Here is a 22,970-nt window from a genome sequence, read left to right on the forward strand (position 1 = left end):
TCATTTACAGAGCATTAGAGTGATAATGATACTGTCTTCACTAAGAGGAAGGAAGAGACATGGCTTGATTCCATCAGTCAATGTATTAAACTATACATTTTTGCGATGAAGGAAAAAAACCCACTATCATACCTTATCGATATACAGGATATAGAATCTTCAAATTAGTGCTCAGAATTTTATAGTTATTGTGATCTTAAGATAAGATATGATACAATACGATAATACATACATGCATACAGCACAAATTTGAGTGTTGACAATAAAATATCGTATAGTGCTGACTGTATGTTTGTCCAAATGTGCAAATTGCATAGTGATCTGTAACTGTTATATTGTTTACTGTTGTGATGCCAAAGGCTCTGCATGATGGTTTATAGGTTCATTAACAGAAGCCAAGTACTGGATCTGGTTTCATTTTTCAGTTCCAAAGTCACACTGTGACCCCCACATGCATTTGTCCTGATACCCCAACATGCCATGTGAGCTTTATGATGTGGAACCAGGGTTGTATGTATCGCACTAGATTAATACGGCCATTTCTCCTGAGCACGTTACTGACTGGATTTGGCCTTGTGTTAGAAATCAATGATAAAAATGATCAGGAGTCAACCATCTGCAGTGTGTGTATGTGTGTGTGTGTGTGTGTGCGCGTAGTGAGCAAGCCAATGTGCTGTGAACACAGAAGAGGCTCATTAACTGTGGTGTGAAAAACAATATGTGTATCAACACTACTGAGAGATTTTACACAAAGAGGATGAGAAAGGCATAGAGGATGCCTTTTTTTTGGGGGAACATGCATTTATGCAGCTCTGTATCTGTGCTTGTTGTGTTGGCACCTTCCATATGGTACACGCATTATTTAATGCATAATGAGAATTAGCTTCAATGTAGTTAATAGTGAAAATTCTCTTTTTTTTAATCTGACACTCTCTCTCTATGGTCCGCGTCACGAATGACAAGCGGAGTCTCTCAGTTGATGTCTTTGACTGTGCCTTTGAGATCTAAGGTCAAGATGTTCCTCAATATGGACATGGCCTCTTTTTGTCTGGTTACGCCAGGCATCCCTGTCTGCGGTGAGGTTGTGCCATGAGGTCAAGTCGAACCCAAATGCCTTCAGGTCCTCCTTGATGCAATCCTTCCATCGTTTCCTTGGGCGACCTCTGCTTCTCTTGCCTTCTGCCATCTCGCCAAATAGCAGTTGTTTGGGGATGCGATTGTCCTCCATATGACATACGAGTCCCAGCCACCGGAGTCTATTGCTGCGAATCATGGTCTCAATGGTGGAGGTCTTTGCTCTACTGAGGACTTCTCTGTTTGTCTTCTTGTGCCACCATCTGATTTTAAGTATCTGGCACAGAGAACGCTGATGGAATGCTTCTAGACTTTTGAGATGGTGTGAGAGAGTTGGCCAAGTCTCACTGCCATACAGCAAGGATGGTAGGACAATAGCTTTATAGACAGTGAGCTTAGTAGACAGGGTAAGTCCTTCCCGATTCCATACTCTTGAGCTTAGGGAGTTGAATGCAGCTGCACCACGGGAGATTCTGTGTTTGACCTCTGAGTCTAACAAGGCATCTTCTGACATAACCCCACCAAGGTATGTAAACTTCTTGGCACACTTGAGGGTGAAGTCGTCAATCTTTACTGGGGGTGGATCAGGGCAGCCAATATGCATCACTTCGGTTTTGGGTTTACTGATGGTAAGACCCCAAGCTTTGCAAGACTGATTGAGGGCAGTAACTCCATACTGCAGAGAACGTGCACTTTTTATGGCTAGAGATGCATCATCTGTGTACAGGAAATCATCTTGCTTAGTTGTTGATGCTGACTTTGACTTTAGGCGACGCAGGTTGAAGAGCTTGCCATCCATTTTGTGGCGGATGTTGATGCCGAAGTCTGGAAGGGATCTGTGGGCATGGCGCAGGACATAAGCAAAGAATAGAATAAACAGTGTTGGGGCCAGGATGCAGCCTTGGCGCAAACCATTCGTTACCTCAAAATCTTCTGTTAGTTCACCGCTGATGGAGACATGGGCATGCATACCATTATGGAAGCTTTTGATGATGTTAACAAGTTTGCTGGGTATGCCTACTTTCAGTAAGAGGTGCCACATGGTGTCCCTATCCACTGTGTCAAATGCCTTGACCAGGTCCACAAATATGATGTGCAGCTCTTGATGCTGTTCACGACACTTCTCAATAAGCTGACGAAGGGTGAACATCATGTCATTCATTGATCTGCCTCCTCTAAATGCACATTGCACTTCTGGCAAGAACTTTTCCACAACTGGCCAAATTCTGTTCAGTATGACGTGAGCAAACAGTTTCCCAGTGATTGCCATAAGGGTGATACCTCTGTAGTTACCACAGGTGAATCTGCAGTTCTTCTTGAAGAGGGTAATGATGGTGCCATCCTTAAAGTTTTGGGGCACCTGCTCCTGTTCCCAGATAGCTTTTAATAATCTGAGTAGTTCAGCGTGTAGCCTTGGAACACCAGCTTTCAATACCTCTGCTGGGATGCAATCTTGACCTGGAGCTTTGTTTGTGGCTAGTTGTTTCAAGGCCTTGGAAAGCTCTTCTTCAGTTGGGGGCGCTTCAAGATCAGTGAGGATCTCCTCTTGAGGGATGTCATCCAGAACTGATGGATCGATGTTACTTGGCTGGTTGAGAAGAGAAATGTACTTTCCAGTGTTCCATGATGTCATCCTTCTCTGTGAGGCGGTTGCCGGCTAGATCATTGATGGGTGTCAGACCAGACAATCGACGTTGAGTCACAAACTTCACAGCCTCAAAGAAACTCTTTGGATCATGGCATTCGGCATGTTTCTCAATATCATGTGCGCGATCAAGCCACCACTGGTTCTGCATACGACGAAGCTCTGTCTGGCATTTGTTCTGAAAAGTTCTGTAGCACTGGCGGTTTTGTGCTGTGTCATCTCTGAGAACTGCCTGGAAACTGTCATGTTTCTGTTTCAACAGGGCTGTAATGGCATCTTCATCAAACCAGTCTTTGTGTTGTCTCTTTTTCACTCCAACTGTGTCTTTGGTGGAGTTATATATGACATCTTTAAGAGACTTCCAGTGATCTTCAATGGTGTCATGGTTGACCTGATGCAAGTTGTCCGAGATGCACTGCTGCAGCTGCTCACTGGCCTCTGGCAGATGTTGAGTCTTCTGGGGCCTGGATTGCGTCTCCTTTGAGTTGACTTGTGGAAACGCAGCTTCAATCTAGTACCGACCATGCAGTGATCTGTCCAGAAGTCAGCACTTTGTCTGACACGAGAATCCAGTAGATCAGACTTGTAGTGTTGGCGCACTATGATGAAATCAATCTGATGCCATCTTTGATCATGGATGCATCCAGGTACCCTTGTGTATGTCCGGATGGCAGAACATGGTGTTGGCGATGGCTAAGCCAAAGCGGGTACAAATTTCCAGCATGCTAGCTAGCTCACATTGATTTTTACATTCCCATTAAAGGTATTTCAAATGGCATCCCTTCTTCCTTTTAATCTTCATCTGATAAGATTTCATATTTTAAGTCGAAAGTTATCTTGCTGAAAAGTATTGCTTGTCATCAGAGGTGGACAGTAACGAAGTACATTTACTTGAGTACTGTACTTAAGTACACTTTTTGAGTATCTGTACTTTACTTGAGTATTATTTTTTTTGGAAACTTATGACTTTAACTTCACTACATTTGAAAGGCAAATATCGTACTTTTCACTCCACTACATTTCTATCAAGATTCTCATTATTCGTTACTATAAAGCAGCTTTGAAAGTGGATATTTTTTCTTTTCTTTTCTAAAATGTGATTATTTGATTTATTTATTTTTTACAGGTGACACTGAGGGCGTCATGGTGGTGTAGTGGTTAGCGCTGTCGCCTCACAGCAAGAAGGTCCAGGTTCGAGCCCTGTGGTCGGCGAGGGCCTTTCTGTGCGGAGTTTGCATGTTCTCCCCGTGTCCGCATGGGTTTCCTCTGGGTGCTCCGGTTTCCCCCACAGTCCAAAGACATGCAGGTTAGGTTAACTGGTGACTCTAAATTGACCGTAGGTGTGAATGTGAGTGTGAATGGTTGTCTGTGTCTATGTATCAGCCCTGTGATGACCTGGCGACTTGTCCAGGGTGTACCCCGCCTTTCGCCCGTAGTCAGCTGAGATAGGCTCCAGCTTGCCTGCGACCCTGTAGAATAGGATAAAGTGGCTAGAGATAATGAGATGAGATGAGGTGACACTGAGAGCCTATCAGTAATCACTAGGGTCACGTCACGTCCATAGACTGGATAAAATCAAGTTCAGTGATTTTCTCACCAGCATTATTTGAACACGATCAGCTGATGGCAGAATGGAAGGAGGTGGTTCTTCTGGGGAATGCACGCACTCAGGGCCATACCTAAAACCCATGTTTCAGTTTTCTGAAGGGAATAAAGATTCATTTCGTTTTAAATGTTTGATTTGTTTGCTGAAAACAAACCACCACATAGCCTACAAAAACTCGCCATCTGACCTGCAGAAGCATATCGAGGGATATAAATGTTTTATTCCAAGAGAAAGCTTGCAATGACATTGTCTGTGCTTTGAGAGCTAGCGATAATGTTGCAATAGCTATGCAGTCTGGTTAGTCAAATGACTTACTGTGGATTTGCCTGCCAAGTTGCTGTAGCCTTGTCCACGGCTAACGATAACACGTAGTTAGTTAACTTGGACACTGTTAGTTAGCATGTAAAAACGGAGTTACTCTAACATGAATAACGTTAACTTATCTGAAGTCCTTTAGCATAATCTTGCCAAATAAACAGAATGTAGAAATCTTTCTTTTCTAGTAACGTTAGCTACCCAATATGATTTCGAGATTGAAAAAAAGAGTTTGCTAGCATGTCAGGTGGAGTTTCACTGACTAGCTAGTTTAATGTTAAACCACCATGATGGCACAGCATGTGTTCATTTTGTGAATTTACATTTCTGTCTTTGGTAACGGCATTAGGTTTTGTAAGTGTTGTGGCAATAATACAACAATGTGTTGACAGAAAATGTACTTTTAATACTTAAGTATTTTTAAAAGCAAGTACTTCAGTACTTAAGTAAAATTTTGACTGGACAACTTTCACTTGTGTTGGAGTAACTTTTGACCAGTGGGATCTGTAGTGTGACTTAAATAATGAAGTTGGGTACTTTGTCCATGTCTGCTTGTCATGTCCACTAATGATGTTGCTAACACTACTGTAAATTGTTACATGATGAACACAGACAAGCGGTGTGATACACAGTGAAATGTCCCAGTGCAGTTATTTTTGGAATGACCAATCAAATTAGTGGACTGGAACTAACTGTTGTATAATAAAAATTGTAAAACATGTCGTACACAATTTCAGGGACCGGAACAAAAGGACATCTTGGACAAAAGACCTTCATCAACTATGTAAGTGTTGGAGGTGAAATGAGTTGATACTTAAAATGGCTGATGATGAGGTCCAAAATTCTGAGTGGAGATGAACTTATTTTCCCCCAGTCTGTGTCTCCGGTGTACACCTCGTTGCATCTTCTGCAAGAGAGACCATAAACAACTCCTGTGATGATATATGAGGAGTGATGAGTGGCAAAAACTGGTCCTTAAGGGCTTGTGACTTTACAGTGCAATTACAGTGCTGTTAGACTCTATTCTATCAAGCCAGAGATCAGATTATTCTTTGCAATCAGACCCTCAGACACTTATTTTTTAAGTATGAACACATGTCTCTCTATCCCAGCCTGACACACAGCAGGAGGGAGAGAATCTAGGTCTTCTTTTGGTTTGACCTTGAAGCTCCATCCTGCTAATGAGACAGGGAACAGCTCTCAGGAAGGACCAAATAGGGTGTGTGTGTGTGTGTGTGTCCGTCCTGGAGGTAGACAGATTGAATAGGAATGTAGTTTCTGAGTATCACACAACCCCATGATCACATACCCACACATCACCGAGGCACTCACACAGGAACACCAGCAGCAGTACTGTTTCCTGGAACTGGTGTCTAATGGCTTCCATCCATTGTGATAACACAAACATGCTCATCCCTATCTGACTTACATAAACTCTCGTACCCTGATGGTATGGTTTCCCTTGATGATGACACTATCTCTGCATTGCTCAATGATCTAGCCCCTTTAAAGAATAGCAATTCAGCAACTCTTTATAACCATGGTGAGCAGAAAAGCATCTCAGCATGCAACACCAGAAGACCACATTGGGTTCCACTCCTGCCAGCCAAGAACAGGAATCTTAGAATCAAGAACAAGTTCCTATTAAAGTGGCCAATGAGCGTATGAACTCCTTACACTCCTTACTCCTGTGTTTAGAGACTGTTGGTGAGTATCCAGAATCAGAACTTCCTGTATGAGGCTGGGAAGATGGTTCTGATCCATCTGTCAGCAGCCAACAGACAGGTGAGATCTGATTTCTTGCGGTTATGTCTCTCACAGACACACAGCGTTAGCATGAGGAGACAAAGCAGTGATAGGTTGTCTCCTTTCCGGACAGGACATGCTCGGTGTTCAGCTGGTCTATGACGCCATGATTCTGTTCCTGATAAAGCCATCCAATCAGGAACTGATCAGGACGGAGTTAACCGAGGCTCAGGTAAGTTTGGAGGTAAGTGTGTAAAATTCCACATCAATAAATATAAAGTGTTTGAGATTTCATCTTTAACATGTAAATCTAATCTAAATTCTCCCCTGTGCAGCTGCACCATGTCAACTTCCTGGATGTGTTCTTCGAGCTCATCGTGTTCGGCTGCTCTATGAACAGCTCGCCTCCTACAGCTGCAAGTGTCTCATCAGCAGTTTGTAAAGGTAAATCTTTATGAATCTGGTAGCAAAACTCGGTTCATTGTAGTTGATGTGTTTCTCTGATTCATGTGGGAGAAAAAAATGTCACGTAACATCATGGTTCTTGTGTTTCTTCTCTAAAGTTGGATGGAGGATTCTTGCAGCGTCTGCTGGCGATGATCAGCGTGTAGGATGTGAACATCAGGGAGCCTGAAGCAGAGCAGCTCTGTTCACTGCTTTCTGTGAATAAACACTGTTTATTAGACATTTAACTTTTTAAAATACAGTGAGCTTTATAATTATAGGTTTAACATTTTATTATCCTTTTAGCATTTAGTCTTTCAACTTTATCACACTTTTATACACAGACATTAAAATGTTAATTATTCTTGAACTTTTTATCATTTTAACTTTCGATTTTTTATTATCCTTTCAACATTTTTGTGATAATTTTAAGGGTTTTTTAAAAATATATTTAAATATTGTATTATAATTGTAACTCATCTCTTCTCATTATCTCTAGCTGCTTTATCCTGTTCTACAGGGTCGCAGGCAAGCTGGAGCCTATCCCAGCTGACTACGGGCGAAAGGCGGGGTACACCCTGGACAAGTCGCCAGGTCATCACAGGGCTGATACATAGACACAGACAACCATTCACACTCTGAAGGTGCATGCTGAAGGTCCTGGTTTGAAGAAGCCAACAGGACATCATCATCCGCAAAAAGCAGAGATGAAATCCTGTGGTTCCCAAACAGGATTCCTTCCGGCCCCTGGCTGCGCCTAGAAATTCTGTCCATAAAAATTATGAACAGAACCGGTGACAAAGGGCAGCCCTGCCGGAGTCCAACATGCACTGGGAACAGGTCTGACTTACTGCCGGCAATGCGAACCAGACTCCTGCTCCGTTCGTACACGGACCGGACAGCCCTTAGCAAAGAGCCCCGAACCCCATACTCCTGAAGCACCCCCCACAGAATACCACGGGGGACACGGTCGAATGCCTTCTCCAGATCCACAAAGCACATGTGGACTGGTTCGGCAAACTCCCATGAACCCTCGAGCACCCTATGAAGGGTATAGAGCTGGTCCAGTGTTCCGCGACCAGGACGAAAACCGCATTGTTCCTCCTGGATCCGAGGTTCGACTATTGGTCGAATTCTCCTCTCCAGTACCCTGGAGTAAACGTTCCCTGGGAGGCTGAGAAGTGTGATTCCCCTATAATTGGAGCACACTCTCCGGTCCCCTTTCTTAAAAAGAGGGACCACCACCCCAGTCTGCCACTCCAGAGGCACTGTCCCCGACTGCCATGCGATGTTGCAGAGGTGTGTCAACCAAGACAGCCCCACAACATCCAGAGACTTGAGATACTCAGGGCGGATCTCATCCACCCCCGGAGCCTTGCCACCGAGGAGCTTGCAAACCACCTCAGTGACTTCGGCTTGGGTAATGGACGAGTCCACCTCTGAGTCATCAGCCTCAGTCTCCTCAGTGGAAGACATGACGGTGGGATTGAGGAGATCCTCAAAGTATTCCTTCCACCGCCCGACAATGTCCCCAGTCGAGGTCAACAGCTCCCCACCCGCACTGTAAACAGTGTTGGCAGAGTACTGCTTCCCCCTCCTGAGGCGCCGGACGGTTTGCCAGAATTTCTTTGAGGCCAACCGATAGTCCTTCTCCATGGCCTCCCCGAACTCCTCCCAGTTCCGAGTTTTTGCCTCCGCAACTGCCCGAGCTGCAGCACGCCTGGCCTGCCGATACCCGTCGGCTGCCTCAGGAGTCCCGGAGGTCAACATGGCCCGATAGGACTCCTTCTTCAGCTTGACGGCATCCCTTACTTCCGGTGTCCACCACCGGGTTCGGGGATTGCCGCCACGACAGGCACCGGAGACCTTGCGGCCACAGCTCCGAACAGCTGCGTCCACAATGGAGGTAGAGAACATGGTCCACTCAGACTCAATGTCCCCTGCCTCCCTCGGAAGCTGGGAAAAGCTCTCCCGGAGGTGGGAGTTAAAGACCTCCCCAACAGAGTGCTCGGCCAGACGTTCCCAGCAGACTCTCACCATACGTTTGGGCCTGCCAGGTCTGTCCAGCTTCCTCCTCCGCCAGCGGATCCAACTCACCACCAGGTGGTGATCAGTTGACAGCTCAGCCCCTCTCTTCACCCGAGTGTCCGAGACATAGGGCCGGAGATCAGATGAAACGACTACAAAGTCGATCATCGACCTCCGACCTAAGGTGTCCTGGTGCCACGTGCACTTATGGACACCCCTATGCTCGAACATGGTGTTCGTTATGGACAAACCGTGACTAGCACAGAAGTCCAATAACAAAACACCACTTGGGTTCAGATCGGGGAGGCCGTTCCTCCCAACCACGCCCCTCCAGGTGTCACTGTCGTCGCCCACGTGAGCATTGAAGTCCCCCAGTAGCACAATGGAGTCCCCAGTCTGAGCACCCCTCAGTACCTCTCCCAGGGACTCCAAGAAGGCCGGATACTCTATACTGCTATTTGGCCCGTAGGCACAAACAACAGCAAGGGCCCTCTCCCCAATCCGAAGGCGCAGAGAGGCGACCCTCTCGTTCACTGGGGTAAACTCCAACACATGGCGGCTGAGCTGGGGAGCTATAAGCAAGCCCACACCAGCCCGCCGCCGCTCACCACGGGCGACTCCAGAGAAGTGGAAAGTCCAGCCCCTCTCGAGGAGCTGGGTTCCAGAGCCCAAGCTGTGCGTGGAGGTGAGCCCGACTATCTCTAGCCGGTACCTCTCAACCTCCCGCACAAGCTCAGGCTCTTTCCCCCCCAGCGAAGTGACATTCCATGTCCCAACAGCCAGCCGCTGTGTCCGGGGATCAGGTTGTCGAGGCCCCTGCCTTCGACTGCCACCCAATCCACACTGCACCACACTGTGGGTGGTGAACCCACAGGAGGTCGGGCCCACGTCACCTCTTCGGGCTGAGCCCTGCCAGGCCCCATGGGCAAAGGCCTATCCACCAAGCGCTCGCATACGAGCCCCAACCCCGGGCCTGGCTCCAGGGTGGGGCCCCGGCTGCGTCCTACCGGGCGACGTCACGGTCCTAGATTTTTTCTCCATAGGGGTTTTTTGGTGAACTGCTCTTGGTCTGGCCTGTCACCTAGGACCTGTCTGCCTTGGGAAACCCTAACAGGAGCATAATGCCCCCAACAACATAGCTCCTAGGATCATTCAAGCACACAAACCCCTCCACCACAATAAGGTGGTAGTTCTAGGAGGGGCTGTTTAACTGTGTCTCTGTATTTTACACTATTATCTCAAGCTTAATGGTGGATTTGTACATGACGGCTTCTTCAGGTACGAGGATTAATCACATTCGCACTGAAGTGAAATGAAGCTAAATGAATGTGCAATAAACAGTAAGAGCAGAAACACTGCAGGGTTCATGATACTGTCTGATTCTACACGGTTCTCTGATTTACAGAATAATATTCCTTATCATAATAATATAATCATAATAATATATCATATCATATATCATATATATGTAATATATATAATATATCTATATAATATAATATAATATAATATAATATAATATAATATAATATAATATAATATAATATAATATAATAATATATCATAATAATATTCCTTATATTATTCCTTTTCAGATGCTAGGATTTGTTTAGGAATGTCACCCGGAACATTCCAATCAATAGGATTAATTCAAAGAGGCATTTAATGTAACACAAGAAGAAATACAGACTGAACACAGTTTATATAGTTTATCCTTTACTCAGTAAAGTTTCCTCGTGGGAATGCTGGACAAAAGGTCAAGAATTCTTTTTCAAATATAACATAAAGGCCTTTTGTAAAAATCTAACCCGCTTTATAGTTAAACTTCTGGTTTAAAAAATTCTAAATATTTTTGACTTTTTCAAAAGGGATTTTTTTTAAACAAAAGATCATTGCCTGTTTTTTGACTTTGCTTTCTTCCTCATGATTTGGATCTGTCTGCCAATTTGCCTGAATAAACTCTCTTTCAGCTTTTACATCCATCTGTTGCCTGCATTCCTGACAATAACTTCTGGTTGGAATAGAGAGCAATCTACAAACCAAAAGAAACTTCAAATATTCTCTAAAAAGAAGTGGTGAAAAGGGTGCCACAATTTCTGGATTTAATATCTGTAGATAGAATGTAGTTAACTGGAGTTAAGTCAATATATGTTCAAATAAATACAACCCCCTCTTTCATAGTACCTTTTAGAGCCAAAACAACAAAATACATGCACGTGAGTTTCCCTGGCTAGAAAACCTCAACACTCGTGCAAGAAGGACAGTAGACAGGCAACATAAGTCGAGATGTCTCCATGCTCTAATCAGATGGATGGTGGTGGTCCACATTATTTATTATTTCTCTGTAACACTCCAGCTGATATTTTATTGACATCTGCTGTAGTGCGTGAAGAACTTCGCAAAATACCTCAAGAAGGATTCTCACTCAAAACAACACTGAGTGCACCTTTTAATATCCAGGTGCTAATTGATCAAAAAACCCAAACAGCTGTCTTTCTCATCGTTCTGTCTTTATCTCCTGCTCGCCTTTCATCTACCTGGCTCTATGATCTCACATGACTCTTATCTGTGAGAAATACAGTCCAATCATCACCCCCCTAAAACCTCAGAGGTTATAATTAATGCTATTTTACTTATATCATGCAGTAATTATGCAACAGGAACTTATTTAAGATTTGTGTTTGTGACTCAGCATCAGAAATGTAGCTCCTTCACAATGTATCACAACAGAATAAAGATGCATCATGAATGAAGTACATCCATCCTATCGACACAGATACAATCGGTGCTTGAAACAACGGTAGAATAAAAACAACAGAATAAAACAGAACTGTATTTTAAGAAAACAATATATAAGCAGGCGGCACGGTGGTGTAGTGGTTAGCGCTGTCGCCTCACAGCAAGAAGGTCCGGGTTCGAGCCCTGTGGCTGGCGAGGGCCTTTCTGTGCGGAGTTTGCATGTTCTCCCCGTGTCCGCGTGGGTTTCCTCCGGGTGCTCCGGTTTCCCCCACAGTCCAAAGACATGCAGGTTAGGTTAACTGGTGACTCTAAATTGACCGTAGGTGTGAGTGTGGAGTGTGAATGGTTGTCTGTGTCTATGTGTCAGCCCTGTGATGACCTGGTGACTTGTCCAGGGTGTACCCCGCCTTTCGCCCGTAGTCAGCTGGGATAGGCTCCAGCTTGCCTGCGACCCTGTAGAAGGATAAAGCGGCTAGAGATAATGAGATGAGATGAGATATATAAGCATGATGTAACAATTTCTTACAATGTAATATATTCTAGACCCATTACGCGTAAACTAAAATGTTTCAAGTATTTTTCTATTTTAATTTTGATTTGGAATTGGGCAATCTACCCGAGGAGTCAGGGGTCAAATGAAACATTAGCCACTACTGTTATGTTTGCACATCAGAGTATAAACAATAGATTCACAGACACTGTTTACCTGATAGTAACTGAAGCTTTATGTGCAGGCAGGCAAGTTTATATGATCAATCTACCAGCAACTTTCTGCTGCCATATTAGCATGCTTATAAACAATTAAGTAGTTAACCTGATAGACATGCTTTCAGTCTATTATGTTAAAAAAAAAAACACTCCTACCGGAAGTCTCCAGTGAGGAGTGCTGATTGTGGGGTCCTTTATAACCGAAACTCTGAGGCGAGTGGGGGAGGGGATTCCCTGCCGAGGCTGCATGCAGTGTGTTAGCGTGAGCATGTAGCCTATGGGAAATGAATAGTGTGTTGGATTAGCACTAATCCCATGTTTTGGGAAATCAAAAATGTTGTCTTGGGCCCCTCTGGGATGTCACTAATCCATATGTAAAGTATGGAGTATGTGCGTCCAGCCATGTCAATCTGCATAAGTGAACAGACAGAGAGACAGACAGCCTTCCTTTAGTAGTATAGATGGCCTACAGCGCAAAACAAACAACAACCCAAAACGATATCTCCAATTATTAGAATATTTCATTTGGAGTTTGAGTAAAACAGTATAAATATAGAAATTTCCGATGTATTTCTCGGTCTAGTTCAGTACACACAACCACAATCATGGGGAAAACTGCTGACTTGACTGTTGTCCAGAAGACAATCATCGACACCCTCCACAAGGAGGGTAAGCCATAGAATATCATTGCTGAAAAGGCTGGCTGGAAAAGGTGCACAAGCAATAGGGATGACCGCAGCCTTGAGTGGATTGTCAAGAACAGTCGATTCAAGAACTTGGGAGAGCTTCACAAAGAGTGGACTGAGCCTGGTGTCAGTGCATCAAAAGCCACCAGGCACAGACTTTTTCAGGAAAGGGGCTACAACTGTCACATTCCTAGTATCAACCCATTCCTGAACCAGAGACGTCAGAATCGTCTAACCTGGGCTAAGGAGAGAAAGAACTGGGCTGTTGCTCGGTGGGCCAAAGTCCTTTTTTCAGATGAAAGTAAATTTTACATTTCATTTGGAAATCAAGGTCCTAGAGTCTGGAGGAAGAGTGGAGAGCCACAGAATCCAAGGTGTTTGAAGTCCAGTGTGAAGTTTACACTGTCTGTGATGATTTGGGGTGCCATGTCATTTGCTGGTGTTGATCCCCTGTGCTTTATCAAGTCCAAAGTCAATACAGCCATCTACCAGGAGATTTTAGAGCACTTCATGCTACCATCTGCTGACAAGCTTTATGGAGATGCCGATTTCCTTTTCTAGCAAGATTAAACACCTGTCCACAGTGCTAAAACTACTACCAAATAGTTTGCTGACCATGATATTAGTGTTTGAATGGCCAGCCAACTCACCTGACCTGAACTCCAGAGAGAATCTATGGGGTATTGTCAAGCGGAAGATGAGAAACACCCGACCCAAAAATACAGACAAGCTGAAGGCCGCTATCAAAGCAACCTGGGCTTCAATAACACCTCAGCAGTGCCACAGTCTGATCACCTCCATGCCACACCGCACTGATACAGTAATTCATGGTAAAGGCATCCCAACCAAGTACTGAGTGTATAAATGAACATACTTTTTAGAACTTCTACATTTTTGTATTGTAAATCCTTTTTTGATTGAGCTTAAGAAATATTCTAATCATTTGAGATACTGGCTTTCTGATTTTCATGAGCTATAAGCCATAATCATCAAAATTAAAACAAAAATAGTCTTGAAGTTTATCACTTTACCTGTAATGAAAATAGAATATACGAAAGTTTACCTTTCTGAATTAAATTTTGAAAACAAAACAAAACAACAACAACAAAAAAACAAAACCCCCCAAACGTTTTCATGATATTCTAACTGGTTGAGATGCACTAATATATAGCAGCAATTCAATAAATAATTTCACTACATTAATCTTTTGTAGCCCTTTTTAAACCTTCCTTTGGAAAAACCCATGGAGCTCAGTGCAGTAATTTCATTAATTCTCCCTGTCACTGTTCCTGCAGATACTACACAGAGCAGTGTGGCCCCTGCTGGGACTGTGGACATGAGTGCTTATTTTCTCTCTGATAAGATACGGAGGAGGTAAACACAACCGTCATTAAGTACTGCACAGTGAATTACCATGGCCTTTTGGCATGAGAAATGGGGCCGATTGGATTTGGAACAGGCCTCTGTGTGCCTTCCTTCAGTCCTATGAGTCATCAGCCCCCATTAGATGTGATGCTGCACTGGGTCTCTGCTTCGATCATTTTAATGCCTCTAATCAAATGGTAACATTTTTGGTTCTAAATAATTAGGGAGAGTTTAATGTCCATATTTTTAGCTCAACTGAAAGCTCTACCTCCCTCTGTAATCCAGGTGTGTGAGTAAATGTTTCAGAAGAATTGTTTTCCTGGATCACAGAACCTTTTGCTTCACTCTCTTTGCTTCTCTTTTTTGTCTGTTCAGTTCTTTTATTCTCTCTTTCTCCAGCTTCTCCAGTGATGGCATCCAGAGCCCTATCCTCAAGGTGAATCTTAACATCTGGGTAAATTTATGGAGTGTGAGATAATTTACTCAGTGCAGTGTTGTGCCCAGAATGCACATGTAGATTCATGATTCTACGGTGGATAATATCAACCTCTCTGTGTGACTGCACTCAATGGAGCCTGGAATAAACATTTGCAAGAGAAGATGGGATCATCAGGAGCCTCTCAGATCTCACACATTAGATGACAGCTTCCTTGCACCACAGAGGTTAATTGATGAAACTGCTGAATAATTGGTAGAAGGTTATTCCAGTGAAGGGTAACGATGGAGCAATTTATCCGGTCAAAAAGTCCATTTGGTTTACCTTTGGAAAGATCAGGCTGATTAGTGGGTTATATGGTGGTCATCAGTGTAAATCATCTGGCTTCTCATTTCAAATGTTTCTCAGATGACAAGAATTTGAGAAGCTTAAAAAGAGTATCAATTTATCCAGTATTCACCTTTATTATTACAGTTTGCATGACTCCCTGGAACATCTTGGATTCATGTTATTGTCTGTAGCACTCGTGGCTGCAGCGCTGAACACAGACACGCAACCAGGGCTTAATTTGAGCCGGAACATGACAGAACAAGATCCGGAACTTCCGTCGTCGGATCCGGCAGCTATTTTCATTTCATTCGGTGTTCCGGCAGCTATTTAAATAGATCAGATCACCTCTGTGACCATCACAAAGGCAAAAAAAATCAAACAATAAATTAAATAAATAAGTAAATAAAAATTTGTTTAGTGTTCGGTTTTGATTTTGATATCTGTTGTTGATTTCTTTCCTATGACATCCACAAAATCTATGCGAAAGGGGAAGGGGGGGGGGGACATGGGGTGTATACTTCTGCTCAATAGAACACCGGGTTTTTTGTAGCCGTTAGCTTGCGCTGTGGAAAAAATGGCAAAAAAACAAGAAAGGTAGGCGGATCGCTGCCCTGAAAAAAAAAAAACGTTGCATGTCAACTCGTTATTACTTAAGAAAAGAATTAACCATGTTACTTGAAAAAGAAAAAGAAAAAATGGTTCACATCACTTTTTAAAAACCCGTTATTACTTACCCATTACTTGAATCGATTGCACTTATGGCTGCTACTTGAATCCTTAAAATGAATTCTCCAACTTGTTTTGTAAACCCTTTATTTCTTAACTATTACTTGAATTGATTGCACTTATGTTTGCTGGCACTGCTTTTAAACTTGAAATATGCTTGAAATCCTAGGCTATGCTTTTAAATACCCTACTTAAATCCTTAAAATGAGTCATTTAACTCATGTCTTGTGTGATCTGATCTCCAATGGTGAAATAAACCGGTTGTGATATGAGTACAGTCTGTTATTTTAGAAGATAAATTTAATATATAATTTAATATATAGCCTAATAAAAAATTATATTTTATAACATATCACGACATTACTGTCTGTAACTGTTCGTCACTAAAGCGTTTTCTAAGATCATAATGTCTGATATTATTTTATTTATTTATTTATTTTTTTGCCAAGCGGGGCCACTGCCGGGTCGGTCGACACGTGGTAGGTCTATTGTTCAAATGCGTTCTACGGTCTATGGGGCTGCGTTGTGGGTGTAAGTGTGTTTTATTATGGCCATCAATATATTGTAACCTGTGTTTGATTTGTTAATTGTTGATCCAGTTATTGCCTTAATGCAGGGGTCTGCAATGGCTCGGGAGCCAGATGTGGCTCTTTTGGTGACTGCATCTGGCTCGCAGATTAATCAGCTCACATTGAGATCAAGAAGTACACCTCCATTTAATGAAAAAGTCAGTTAGCTGTCCGCAAAGCAAAGCCTTTTGACAAAGAACATGGCAAAAAGGGAAAAAAGGTGACTGGTAGGCTACCGTACATTTCAACAGGAATGGACAGAGGAATTCGCCTTTGTGGGGTGAGAGGGTTCTGCTTTGTGTCCAATAGGCCTGACAAGATTGCATCGATGAAACAATGAAATAAAGCGGCACTTCGAAACACGCCAAGCTACGTTTGCGTCAAAATATTCAGCGGGGGACAGGAGGAAGACGGCATGTCAAGAGCCTCTTCATTATGAAAAAGAATATATTACACTCAAATTGTTGGTCATACGTAAAAATGCATTTTAGTTGTGTTCAGCATCACTTTTTATATATGGCTCTCACGAAAATGTATTTGAAAATATTTGGCATTCTGGGACCTCCCACTTCACAAATTAAGCACTGCATGCAACTCAAGATGTAGTGGAAAAATGGGTGCTCTTTTATTTAAGAAAAGGGAAGGGGAAGTGAGAGGAGTGAAACAGATGCAAGAGGTGGAGGGCCAGAGCCGGCCTAGTGCTGGGTCGCAGGCGGTTACTGGCTGTGTGGTGTTCTCTCATTGCTGTACAGCAGCAGACAGGAGCAAAGGTGGTTGCCTAAAGGCCTCTGCATGCTCTTGTGACAAGGCTTTCGCAGATAGCTTTTCGCAGACAGTTGTAATTTATCGTTGAGCGGGAAGTAATAGGCGTGCGCGATGTTATTCACTGGCACAACGCAAGGGGGCGCGAAGTCGCTAGGAGTAGTTGGTGGGTGTGGTTAGTGGAGTGTTTATCCTCTGGTTACTTATAATGACTAGAACTTTTTTTTTATAATGACTAGAATTGGAGTCGTATAGATGTCCGTACTTCCTCAATCAACCGCTCTTCGTGCTGCTCCATCTTCGCTCGTGTTTTTAAAAATGCCGGTCGTGAAAACAAACCAAACCGGGAAAGTAGGGAAGCGGAAGTGCGTGTACAGCGGATGTAGAGTGGACCAATCAGAGCCCTCTTGTCTGCGGCGCTGTCTGCGAGGCTTCTGCGGTGGTCACAATTTTTGAGAGGTGCGCGCAGAGCGTCTGCGAAGGTGGGGGGGCTACGCAGACACTGTCTGCAACGCTATCTGAGAGGACTGGGTTGTCAGCATAAATTGGCCTTAAGAGAGCACTGATTTCTCTGGTGTCTTCCTCATCATTTGGCATAGGTATTGCTGGGTTTCATGTGATGTCACATCTGCCTCATTAGTTATTCAAAACTTTAGCTGGTGGTCTACCAAAGCTCAGTTCACAAAGCGTTTGTATGGAGTAGGTGCATTACTCGCATGAAAAATGCCTTACGCTTGCATTGTTTTAGGTTGTTTGAATTGATCAAACCGTGAAACTAATTTAAAAAAAGGTGAACGAACACAGGATTTCACAAAAAGACATTGAGAAAGGTGGCTTTTGAACTTCTCACTGAAATCGAAGGGAGACGAATCAAAGCATGCTCGAGTTTGCAGTGATCACTTTGTGAAAGGTTTATTTCTTCCTCTCAGCTACGTCCTTAGTGTTTTCCAAGTACTTTTCTTGCTATGTATCTTATTTTATTGTACTTTTTTAGTCACAAAGCGCTAAAGTCCCCAGGTGTTTCTTTGTTTACTCCTCACTCCTCACAAAGTCCATATGCATGAAGGTCGCAACAAAATCTTTACCCAGCCATACAGTTACAATGCGCTGTGATCACTTCTCCGTCTTGTTTAACTAAGATCCAGGTCTTTAAAGGGGTTTCTGATTATCTTTGTGAATGATTTACCTGAGAGATAAGAGCCAACACAAGTGAGAATCAAGTGAACTGTTGTTCGTTTACACTTCAACTTGCAGCACTTCATTGTAAAGATGCGAATGAAAAGCTTAAAAAAAAAGTACTTACACAGGCAAAAAACAATACAGGATTCACTTGGCAGTGACTTGATACCGAGGTCCTTTACCCAGCCGCATACAAGAAAAGTTGTAAGCCTCCATACTCTTCCATGCTTTCATTTGTTTTGCGGTGTAGAAGGATGTCTGCAACACCAAATAGTTCGAGATGTCGGGGAACTTGACTGAAGGGTAGTTTTTGAGATCTTATCTTTGAATCCTTCTTTCCCAGACTGTAGGGGTCGATTCCATTGCACATAGCAATCTTCTGAATATATCTAAAGTGAGCAGTGGCTTCTAGATTATGAGCATACTCTGATAAGTTATCGTTAGTTGTTTGCACTACGGCAGCCGTTTAGACCACCAGCTATTTCACTTCCGGTAAAACTGCTAAGAAAAGTCACGTGACTGAAACCCAGCAATAGACCACGAGTAGAGAAAAACAAAATGGTGGAGTGTGTTGCTGAACCAACCGAGGATGAAATAAAAACTCTACTTAAAAACAAAACCCCAATCCAGCCACTGGGGGTGCATAAGCGTACTCTTGGTGCCAGTCCCAAGCCTGGATAAATTGGAGAGGGTAGCTTCAGGAAGGGCATCCGGCGTAAAACTGTGCCAAATCTAACATGCGGAATGAAAAGAGAAATACCATACCGGATCGGTCGGGGCCCAGGTTAACAACGACCGCCTCTGGTACTGTTGGTCAACAGGGTGCCGGTGGAAAGTGTGCTACTGTTGTGCCAAAACAGAGAAGGAGAAAGAGAGGGGGGAGGCGTGTTAGGAGAGAGCATGAAAGATGGAAGGGAAGGAGCTTAGAATTGAGCGTAGGAACACTGAATGTGGGAACATTGACTCGCAGAGCGAGAGAGTTAGCAGGCATGACGGAAAGAAGGAAGTTGGACATTTTGTGTGTGCAAAATACCATACCGGATCGGTCGGGGCCCGGGTTAACAACGACTGCCTCTGGTACTGTTGGTCAACAGGGTGCCAGTGGAAGGTGTGCTACTGTTGCACCAAAACAGAGAAGGAGAAGGGGGGGGCGTGTTAGAAGACAGCATGAAAGATAGAAGGGAAGGAGTTTAGAATTGAGGGTAGGAACACTGAATGTGGGAACATTGACTGGCAGAGTGAGAGAGTTAGCAGGCATGATGGAAAGAAGGAAGTTGGACATTTTGTGTGTGCAGGAGACGAGGTGGAAAGGAAGCAAGGCCAAGAACATTGGAGATGGATGCAAGTTGTTTTATTATGGAGTGGATGGAAAGGGAAATGGTGTTGGTATTGTTTTGAGGGGAGAGTTGGTCAACAGTGTGATTGATGTGAAGAGGGTGTCAGATAGAGTGATAGGCATGAAGTTGGAGATTCAAGGAGCGGTAATTAATGTTGTGTGTGTGTATGCCCCACAGGTTGGATGTGAGAATGAAGAGAAAGAGTCTTTCTGGGAAAAGATGGATGAAGTGGTAGAAAGTATACCGAGGGAGGAGCACGTGCTGATAGGAACAGATTTCAACAGACATGTTGACGAGGGAAACAGAGGAGATGAGGACATGATGGGCAGATATGGTGTAAGAGAGAGAAATGTGGAAGGGCAAATGGTGGTTGATTTTTCAAAGAGGATGAATTTGGCAATAGTCAATACATACTTCGAGAAGAAAGAGTAGTACAGGGTGCCGTTTAAGAGTGGAGGAAGATCTACACAGGTGGACTACATACTCTGCAGAAGGGGTAACCTGAAGGAGATTGGAGACTGTAAAGTGATGGCAGGGGAGAGTGTAGCTAGACAACATCAAGTGGTCGTGTGCAGGATGAGCTTGAAAGTGAAAAAGAGGAAGCATGAAATAGTGGAGCCGAAGATTAAGTGGTGGAAACTAAAAGAGGTTGAACATCAGAAGGAGTTTAGGGAAGAAATGAGATGAGCATTGAGTGGTCATGGAAGTCTGCCGGAAGATTGGAATACTACTGCTGTACTAGTAAGAGAGGCAGCAAGGAAGGTGCTAGGGTGGTCATCAGGAAGGAGGAAGGAAGACAAGGAGACATGGTGGTGGAACAAAGAAGTGCAGGAAATTATAAAAGAGAAGAGGCTAGCAAAGAAGAATTGGGACGAGCAGAGAGACGAGGAAAGCAGGCGGTTATACAGAGAGACAAGACAGAAGGCAAAAAAAACTGTAGCAAAGGCGAAAGCAGATGCATACCAGGAGTTGTACGAAAGACTGTAGACCAAAGAAGACCTGTACAGACTAGCTAGGCAGAGAAACAGGGAAGCGAGGGATGTACAGCAGGTAAGAATGATGAAAGATGTAAATGGAAATGTGCTGACAAACAAAAATAGTGTATTAAGAAGGTGGAAAGAGTACTTTGAGGATTTATTAAATGAGGAGAATCCAAGAGAGAAAAGGTCAGATTCATTGGAGACAGCAAATCAGGAAGCAGAGTTGGTTAGTAAGGATTAGGTGAGGGCAGCCATGAAAAGAATGAAGACTGGGAAAGCAGTCGGACCAGATGGTATCCCGATTGAGGCTTGGAGATGTTTGGGTGAGATGGCTGTGGAGTTCCTAACGAGATTGTTTAATAAGATCCTAGAGAATGAGAAAATGCCAAATGAATGGAGAGTGTGCTAGTCCCAATATACAAGAATAAGAGAGATGTACAGAGCTGCAGTAATTATAGAGGAATAAAATTGATGACCCACACCATGAAGCTATGGGAAAGGGTATTGGAGGCGAGACTGAGAAGAGAGGTAGCAATCTGTGAACAGCAGTACGGGTTTATGCCAAGGAAGAGCACATCAGCTGCAATTTTTGCTCTAAGAATGTTAATGGAGAAGTACAGAGAAGGCCAGAGAAAGCTACATTGTGTGTTTGTAGACCTGGAGAAGGCATACGATAGAGTGCCGAGAGATAAGTAATGGTATTGTATGAGAAAGAGTGGAGTGAATGAGAAGTATATTAGAGTGGTGCAAGATATGTATGAGAATAGTGAAACAGCAGTGAGGGTGTGCAGTTGGAACAACTGAATGGTTCAATGTGAAGGTGGGACTCCATCAAGGATCTGCTTTGAGTCCTTTTTTGTTTGCCATAGTGATGAATAGCTTGATGGACGAAGTGAGGCAAGAGTCACCATGGAACATGATGTTTGCGGATGATATTGTGATATGTGGTGAAAGTAGAAAGGAGGTTGAGTTGGGTTTGGAGAGATGGAGGTATGCATTGGAACGAAGAGGAATGAAGGTGAGCAGGAGCAAAACAGAATACATGTGCATCAATGAAAATGGGGATGAGAGTGTAGTGAAGATGCAAGGAGTAGACGTAAAGAAAGTTGGTGAATTCAAGTACCTGGGGTCAACTGTGCAGGAAAATGGGGGCTGCGATAGTGAGGTGAGAAAGAGAGTGCAGGCAGGGTGGAGCAGTTGGAGAAGGATTTCGGGAGTCATTTGTGATAGGAAAGTCCCAGCAAAAGTGAAAGGTAAGATGTATAAGACAGTAGTGAGACCAGCTGTGATGTATGGATTGGAGACTTAACGAAAAGACAGGAGGCAAAGTTGGAGGTGGCAGAGTTGAGGATGTTAAGGTTTGCAATGGGAGTGACAAGGTTGGACAGGATAAGGAATGAGCACATCAGAGGGACAGCACATGTGGAGAGCTTGAGAATTAAGCTAAGAGAGATGAGACTGAGATGGTATGGGCACATCCTGAGAAGAGATGCAGAGCATGTGGGAAGGAGAATGTTGAGGATGGAGCTGCCAGGCAAACGAAAATGAGGAAGTCCAAAGAGGAGGTACATGGATGTGGTGAGAAAGGACATGAAAGTGGCAGGTGTGGTAGAGAAAGATGTAGAAGACAGGGAGCAATGGAAATGAAAGATCCGCTGTGGTGACCCCTAATCAGGAGCAGCCAAAAGAAGAAGAAGACTCGAAAACAAAATCCCAAAAATTATCAAGTACCCAGTAAAACCAGTAATAGGCAAAATGATCTGGGCAGGAAGAGGAAGCATGTATCAGTCAGCATGCTCTGAGGAACCCCAACTAACATTTGTTTGTGGGATTGCCTCTTTAAACTCCCCTAGCTGCTCGAAGAGATGCCATTTAAGCTGCTCCAGCCGTGTGTAATCAGTTGGCTCTGCCTTGTGGCCATGCTGCTGCTGGTGGTTCAAAACAGTGGTGCTGAAGTGTCACTGTCTTTTCAAGACCATTGGAGCGCTAGTGTGAGGAGCAGTGCTCTGCTTGGGTGGTGGCTTACTTGGGCCTCCGTCACATGTCAGACTTTTTTGTCTCTTTTATGCCATCATTCTTAGTAAGTTGACTATTCATCATCACTCCTTCTTTTCTATTTCAGTGCTTTTCTTTCATGACTTTAAATGCCCATGTTGAGCTGTAAACAGGCGATTGAGATCTCCTTCCTCGGGGACTTTAGTCCATCTGCAGTCCAGCAATAATGGATGAGTAGAATCAGACACCATCATGGCTCACAATCTGCTGCCACCACTCCACCTCCACCCTCTCCGGCTT

Source organism: Neoarius graeffei, chromosome 20 (genome assembly GCF_027579695.1).
Source record: "Neoarius graeffei isolate fNeoGra1 chromosome 20, fNeoGra1.pri, whole genome shotgun sequence".
Taxonomy (NCBI): Eukaryota; Metazoa; Chordata; class Actinopteri; order Siluriformes; family Ariidae; genus Neoarius; species Neoarius graeffei.